This window comes from Panthera uncia, assembly GCF_023721935.1.
Source record: "Panthera uncia isolate 11264 chromosome A1 unlocalized genomic scaffold, Puncia_PCG_1.0 HiC_scaffold_17, whole genome shotgun sequence".
NCBI classification, from domain to species: Eukaryota; Metazoa; Chordata; class Mammalia; order Carnivora; family Felidae; genus Panthera; species Panthera uncia.
Genome location: NW_026057577.1, coordinates 82,229,898 through 82,237,439, shown reverse-complemented (window position 1 = coordinate 82,237,439; position 7,542 = coordinate 82,229,898). Strand labels below are relative to the sequence as shown.

The 7,542-nt window shown below is 35.6% G+C and overlaps 1 long non-coding RNA gene across 1 annotated transcript; it reads right to left on the bottom strand.

Moving 5' to 3' along the window:
* Positions 1-1,307: 1,307 nt before the first annotated feature.
* LOC125934352 (uncharacterized) lies at positions 1,308-6,707 on the bottom strand. Its single transcript, XR_007461344.1, has 3 exons — positions 6,460-6,707; positions 2,760-2,927; positions 1,308-1,716 (listed from the first exon to the last, which is right to left on the bottom strand). It is a non-coding gene; the product is annotated as an uncharacterized LOC125934352 (long non-coding RNA).
* Positions 6,708-7,542: the final 835 nt, after the last annotated feature.

The following is a 7,542-nucleotide window of genomic DNA, read 5'->3' as shown; positions in this document are numbered from 1 at the left end:
GTTTAGAATATGCTTTGATGGGGAAGAAGGCAGCTAGACCATGATGGGATCAGTGAACACTTAGCAAGGAAGGGATTGCTTATGAAAGAGATCAGAAGGTGCTAAAAGTAGACCATACATTTCTGCTTGGAAGTGACTTTGGTTCTCCATAGGATTCTGTCACACTACACATGGTATTTGTGTGTGTGTCTGTGTACCCACAGTATTTATATACATGAGGAGGTAGGGCAGTAGAGCAGGTGGCTTCCTTTCTCCTTCTCCTTGCAGTGACCCCTTTGTCATTGTCCTCTTTGCCTACTACCAATCTCTTCTTATTTCACTTTCAAAACTGTGCTCTTTATGACATCCATAGTCCTAAGTACAGTCAGGGTTGCTCTGACAAATCAGGCCGGCTGGGCAAGCTCTGCAAGGAAGGGAAGAATTCATAGATAGGGAAAGATCATTCAGGGTCAAGGGTTCCTCTCATTCACAGCTGAATATCAGGGAATTCTTGCAAGAAATGTGCCTTTTTCCCCCTGAAGCATTTACATTTCAAGTGGAACTTCCAGAAGACTTTCACAGTTTCAAGAAAATTTTTTTATTTAAAAATTTTATTTTTGACAGATAATATATAATACATTCAGATGATTCAAAATAAAAAAAAATACACACCAAGAAAATTTGTATATATTCTGTATCACCTCCTCCAACCTCCTGTAAGTAAATACTTTTACAAGGCTCTTATATAAAATCAATCTTTAATGACAAAATTTCAGGTGCCAATAGCTGCTGGGAAAATATTTGAAGACCGAGAATGCTCTCTTCAAATTATACACTTTTATAGCGTTATGGCCATTGATTCCAACTATTACAGAATGGTCTTGAAATTGAGAAAGAAACACTGAGAAGTTGTCTCAACCCTGCACCCCACGAAAGACCAACCACTTGATTTCCATACAATCAAATTAAAATAGCTTAAGCTTTTTGTTGCTGAGATAAACATCCAAACATTAACTCATAGAAAATTTTAATTCTGAGTAATTTTAATCATTGTAACAAAGATTTACATATTTATCTTATCCCTTCTCTTCACACATATTTCCTATCCTTCTGCGGGTATCCAAGAACAAACATGCTATAGCGATCATATAGGTAATAATATCACAGCCCTGCTGTGTTTCCCCAGTGTGAATGCAATCAGCTGCACCAGACTTCCTACATTTCTTTCCTATAGATTTTCCTATTACTTTTCTCCAAGGCAACAGCTCTAGAAATTTAACCCCTCTTTTATAGAGAAAAACCAATTTGATTTGAATATAAAACTCTGAATAAATTTAGTCTTAAAGACATATTTGATATTATCTTTTCTTTGAATTTCATTTCTTGTGATAGTTTCATTCAAAATTATAAGTAGTAAAAAACGAAAATGAAGCTCTGGATGTTAAATACTAACCATGTGTTTGGGATGGTTGGAGGGGAAGTCAGGATCTTGGGGCTTTTGGATCTGTACGACAACAGATGTAAAGATCAAAAAGGGAAAATTAGGAGTATGAATGTAGGGAAAATACTTTGAAGTGTAAGTGTTTTTTACCAGAGGAAACCAATTTTCCCAATTTACTCACATAACGCTGGGATGAATAAACCCTCGGCATACATGAGCTGATGCTGAGACACTGGTAAACAGACTAACAGATGGGAGAGCGTGCTGTTAGTTTTCTGCCTTCTCATTCTCTTTTACTATATGAGGAGAATACAAAACAATAAAACGAAACAATGAACAAACAAAAACAAAAACAGGGTTTGGGAGCATTACTTGGGACTACTCAGAATTATGAGTAAAAGGATAAATGGGGCATTTTGAGTAACTGAGGCATACGGTATGTAATCAGCATTTCTAAATCTCTATGCTTGTTCATGTTCTAAGTATATGATGCAAGTACATTTTATGAGATATTATCCTTTCCGTCTGAATAATGACATTTAAATTCATTTACGGTTTGGCCCATATGACTATTGCCCAAAATGTTAGCAATTTTGTTAGTGCCCTTATTTATAATGAGTAATAATAACTATTTGGAGATCTTCAAAGGTTGCCTGACCTAAGAAACCCTAGGGAGTCCCAGGGCAAGAGCATCATGTGGTTTTTAGAGCCCTTTGCTTTTCATTTTTTATTTTTTTAAGATGTTTCAGGATCATCTGTTTCCGCTGGCTTTTCACGAACGGCTGGACAACTTTGCCTCTTCCTTTGGTATATGTGTTCTGATGATCTCAATGAACAACATGTTGGACTCTTGTGAATTTGCTTCCATATGGAACAAGTTAGCAGCTATTTAATTTCTAAAAATGTTTATGAAGTCCACAGCCCATTGTTATTTTTAGAGAGGCTTGTTCAGATCTTTGCCAGACAGTTATTTCAAGACTCCAGAGATTCTTTATGAAACTTCTCCAGAAAACACACCACATTAAAGCTATACCGAGTTACTGTAAAGATTAAAATAAAAGTATTGATTCCTTGGCTTATTCACATTAATTCTCTTCTAATAGGAGTTAGTTTGCATTTGGTCACATGACAAAGATAATTTTTTTAAATGAGAAGATCTGTCTATAAGCTTACTTGGTTTATAATCAATGAGTGAACTGTATTCATAATTGACCAAGCAATGTACATGACAGTTTTAGGAATCTTGCAAGCTCATAGATAACCTTAAGAAAACAAAGGTGATTTAAATTTATCGTTTCTTAGCATGTAAACTGAACCTTAGAGGCAGTATTTCACTTACGTTGTTTCCAGGTTTCCAATATCATGGTCCTTAGGTGATTTAATTTTTCTTCTTGGCCTATTAGCTCAGAGTTGCCCATTCATTCAAGGATTTGGCACTCTTTAGTATTCAGCCTTCATCACTCCTTCTGAACGTTTCTTGGGGTTGAATGTTGAACACTCACAAAAGCTGAGAGGTATTTAAATGTGAAAATGAAGTCTTATAATTAGATTTACTCTTTTTAATCAAGGATGCAAAACACTGTTTCTTGTTCTCAATGAAATTTAGGGGATGAAGGTGAGAAAATGTAAAAGTAAATGCATCTGTTTCTGACTGTTGGAAAATCTGCATCTCTCTTAAATTGTTCTTATTTGATAATGTTCTTCTCATTACATGATGACTTAGAAGTAGCTGTAAGGGAATATGTGAATTACACAAATGCCAGGCTGGTGGCATTAGGGAATTGCTTATCTTTGGGTGGCAACTTAGGGTAAAACAATTGTGGAAAAAGGAAAAGCCCTGAGAAAGGAAGTGGGAAAGGAAAATGATTCATGTAAGGAACTATAATGTGGCTCCTGATAATTTTGGAGTTTTAGGGACTTTAATAATTTTTTATACACAGTGCCTGGTGTGGAAGACATCATAGGCAAAATAGTAAAATGCAAGCTCTTTTTTTTTTCTTTTTAAAGCTGGTAAGGATTCAATGAAGATTTTTTTTTCTTAAAACATTATTTTTAAAATAAAATGAATTTGTCAGTCTCAGGAACCAGTCTCTCTAAGATGAAAAATAATTTTGTTTTGATTTATGCATTTAATATTTCACACTGGAAATGTAAAACTACAGCAGTTATTTTATAGTGACTGAGATCAGGAAATATGGAGGTAATTCATTATATTTATTATTTTCCTTTATAAAACTATAAATCAATGTTATTGAAAATTAAATGTATGGTCTACTGTGAGGGCATTTTTGAGGTATAACAGTATTTTCCATAAAGCTTTCTAGGATCTGACAGAAACTTGAATTATTCATAAATGCCTTGGATTTTCCTTCAACCTAATCAAATTAATAAAACAATTTCAATTCCAAAAGCTATTAATGCTCTGTGGAAAAGAACAAAAAGCATGAATTTATCTTCAGTTTCTTTCAGAATTTTGTATACTTCTGGGAATTACCAAGACCAAAAATGTAGATTAAAAAAAAGGGCAGAGTACTGAGTGTTATCACTATTACTTTGCTGTCTAATAACAGTAGTGTGATAATTTTTGTTCTTTCATTGTCACTGTACTTCCAGGGTAGACTATTACTTGTAGTCCCCTGGGGGATCTTTTGAACTCTTTTCTTAAGGAAAAAAGTATAGACAGAGGCATTCTAGTTTTTAAGATTGATTACCATCCTGTATCCAAAATGTCTTGAAGACTCTTGTAAAATGGAATCATAACACGTGATGAGACAAATAGAAACAGGTATATAAAACAAATGTAGAAAGGAACAGAGGTGCTATGTCACTGGGTATAGGAGTTTAGTTGGTCACTGAACTGAATTGATTTGAAATTTTTTGGCATCTAAGGCAAGAGGGAAATAAGTTGATTACCTAACCTTTGTTGTCTAATCCAAAAGCAAGCATATACATTAGTCTATGGAGAAAAATTTATTTCAGGATGTAAATTCAAAGTGATTTTTTTATGAGGGTCCTTGTATGCGGACTTTAATAATAAAATAAACATTGTTTTCAACTCTAGGTTCATCTTATAAAAACATTGTTCAAGTTGACCCGTCTTGAATCAGTCCTTTTTGAAGGTTGAGGATATGCTATTAAGCCATTACTCAATGAAGGCATTCCTAAGGGGGCTCAGATAATAAAGTGTAAGTATTCTACTTGTTGCGGATCGGGCTTAATACAGGCATAGATCTGGGGGAAGCTAGAAAAGGAAGTGCTTCAAATCCCCTGGGAAGTCTCTCTCAAATTTCAGATGCTTTAAGCAGGCCTTTAATAAGTGCTGGATCACAGTCAATTTCAGGATACAATTCTGAACCAGAAACCCATAGGCAGGAGTGAGGCACAACTGTTCTGTTATGAAAGTCCAGCTTACATTCTCACCCACTCAGAAAGCACCGCATGCTTTAGCAAAGTCATGGGCAGCTACAATGCTTGAAGATAGGGCCAATGTGTTTTTCAGATCTTCCTATTTGCCTCGATGTTGTAACCATGGAGCATGATGGATTAGAATTAGCTAGAAAATGTTCATTCCACCTATGGAAAGTCCAGTTTCTAAGCAGTCTTACATTTTGATAACCTTGCCAGCAAGAGTTAGCTGCAAAATACACAAAACATACCTAAATCTGTTGAATGGTTTTATTTGAAAATGTCTTTAAAATGTTAGAGGATGCCTACCAGATGTTACCAATTTTGATGTAAATGAGACCAAGTGGCCCCTTTTGATTTTTATGAACTGATCAGTCCACTGCTTAAGGCCTTTGCTTGTCTTATCAACAGAGAAAATTCAACTGTTTGGCTAACATAAAGAAGGACGTTTGGCATCTTGATTGCTATAGCAGGAGAGAATACGGTTTATTCCTTGAAGAGCTCTACCATATTGTGCAGGTAAAAAAAATAAAAGCAGTGAGGCTAGGATGCAGCACTCTTGTAGAGTCATGTCAGATTAGACAACTGCTTGCTATGATGCCCGTATGTCCACTCATACATGCAGAGTCTAATGGTCATACCAAGTTTGGACTGTTTGTCTCGCAGGCTGAAGACAGAGAGGTGAGCTAAGTGGAGGGGGTTAGTCAAGATATTGGAAGTTGAATAATGGTGCTAGAAATCAGTCTGTGGCTTAGAGCTTAAAGGGCATTGCTTAACAGATAAAGCTGCTGAAATCAAGAAAGCAAAGAGTATTCATTCATAAAAGTTGGCTACTCTGAAAGACCTCTAATTTTACAGGGAACAAACAGGGTAAGAATGAAGTGGAAATAGCTTTGGGGAAAAGAATGGGGTCTTTTAAAGTCATGAAAGTGATTTATCTAAGACTTTATCTTGAATACTGTTATTGGCTTCCATCAATTACATAAAATATGGAGACAGCTGTGTGAATTTAAATGGAGATTTATGCTCTATTAATTCTTTGTCAAAAGTCAAATCATAAATGACCATTTCTCGGGGTGCCTGAGTGGCTCAGTCGGTTAAGCGTCCGACTTTGATTTAGGTCATGATCTCGTGGCTCCTGAGTTCAAGCCCCACATAGGGCTCTCTGCTGTCAGCATAGAGTCCACTTTGGATCCTCTGTCTCCTTCTCTCTTCTCCTCCCCAGCTTGTTCTATTTAAAAATAAATAAATAAATAAATAAATAAATAACCATTTCTCTAAAGTTTCATTGTTTTTCCCCATGCCTGAATCCAAAACTTCTTCTTGAAAACTTATACTATGCATCTTAATGAAATACTCATGAATAAATTTTCAATATGCTATATGATACATCTTATATATATATATATTATATACAGTTACATACTCTGAAAAATTTTTTGAATATGGAAATAAAAGGAGGAAAGTGAAGAAAAAGAAGTGTGTTAGTTTCCTGGGGCTGCCATAATGAAGTACCACAAAGTAGGTGGCTTTAAACAATAGAAATTTGTTCTTTCACAGTTCTGGAAGCTAAAATCTGAAATCGAGGTGATGGTAGGACTATTCTCTCTACAGTTGCTAGGGGAAGATCCTACCTTGCCTCTTCTCACTCTTTGGAGGTCCTGGTGTTCCTTGGTTTGTGGCCACGTAACTCCAATCTCTGCCTTAGTCTTCACATGGTCATCTTCCTTGTGTCTCTCTCTCCTCTTCTTATAAAAATAGCAGTGATATTAGATTAAGGGCCCAACCTACTCCAGTAACACCTCATCTTAACCTGACTAATTACATCAGCAATCATTCTATTTCCAGAGAGGTCACATACTTAGGGACTGAGGGATAGGACTTCCACATACCTTTTTGCAGGACATAATTCAATCCACAACAAGGGTTATTCTGTTTTGTTTGTTTGGTGAGGGTGTCAGTCTTTATAGAATCAGGAGTCTTATAAAACCAGACCTTTGCTTTCCCAGTTAAAATAAAAGGCCAAGCCTGGGTTTACTTCTCTATTACCTGTGACTTGAGCAGGAAAAGATACAGGTTTGTTGAAGAATTGGTGAAATCACCCTTCTATCTTTACTTCACTGTGCTGTAATCTCCATATTCTCATCCACCCAGTTATGGGGTCCCACTCAGCAGTAATGATTTTGAAAATCAAAGTGTGTTTAAGGAAAAAGGAACCAATTTCAGCAGAGGTCAGAATGCTAATTTGAAGAATAAAAATAAAATAAATAATGATATTAATTGATCATTAATGCTGATGTCCCTCAGATAGCCCAGAGGATGCCATTTATGGTATGAAGTTACAAAGAATCCATTTCACCAGCTATTTTCATCAAAGTTTCAAACATTTATCTCCACAGAAAGAGCCCATGGGAAAACAATTTTCTGATCTAAATTTTCTTTCTTTCCGTGGAAGGAGATGTGGATTCACTACTCATTAGTTTAATGACCTTGGGTAAATAAGTCCATTAATCTTTGAATTTTTTCTGCATTTGTAAAACAAGAATAGTAGTAACTTAACTATTAATTTAATAGGGCATTTAAATATAAAAGCCATTTATACACTGTAATGTTATATATACAAATGTAAGAATTTATTTTTGGACAATGTCTTCATGGAGCCTTTAAGAGGCACTATGACATAGCAGTTATGAGAACAGGACCTGAGTAAGGCCATT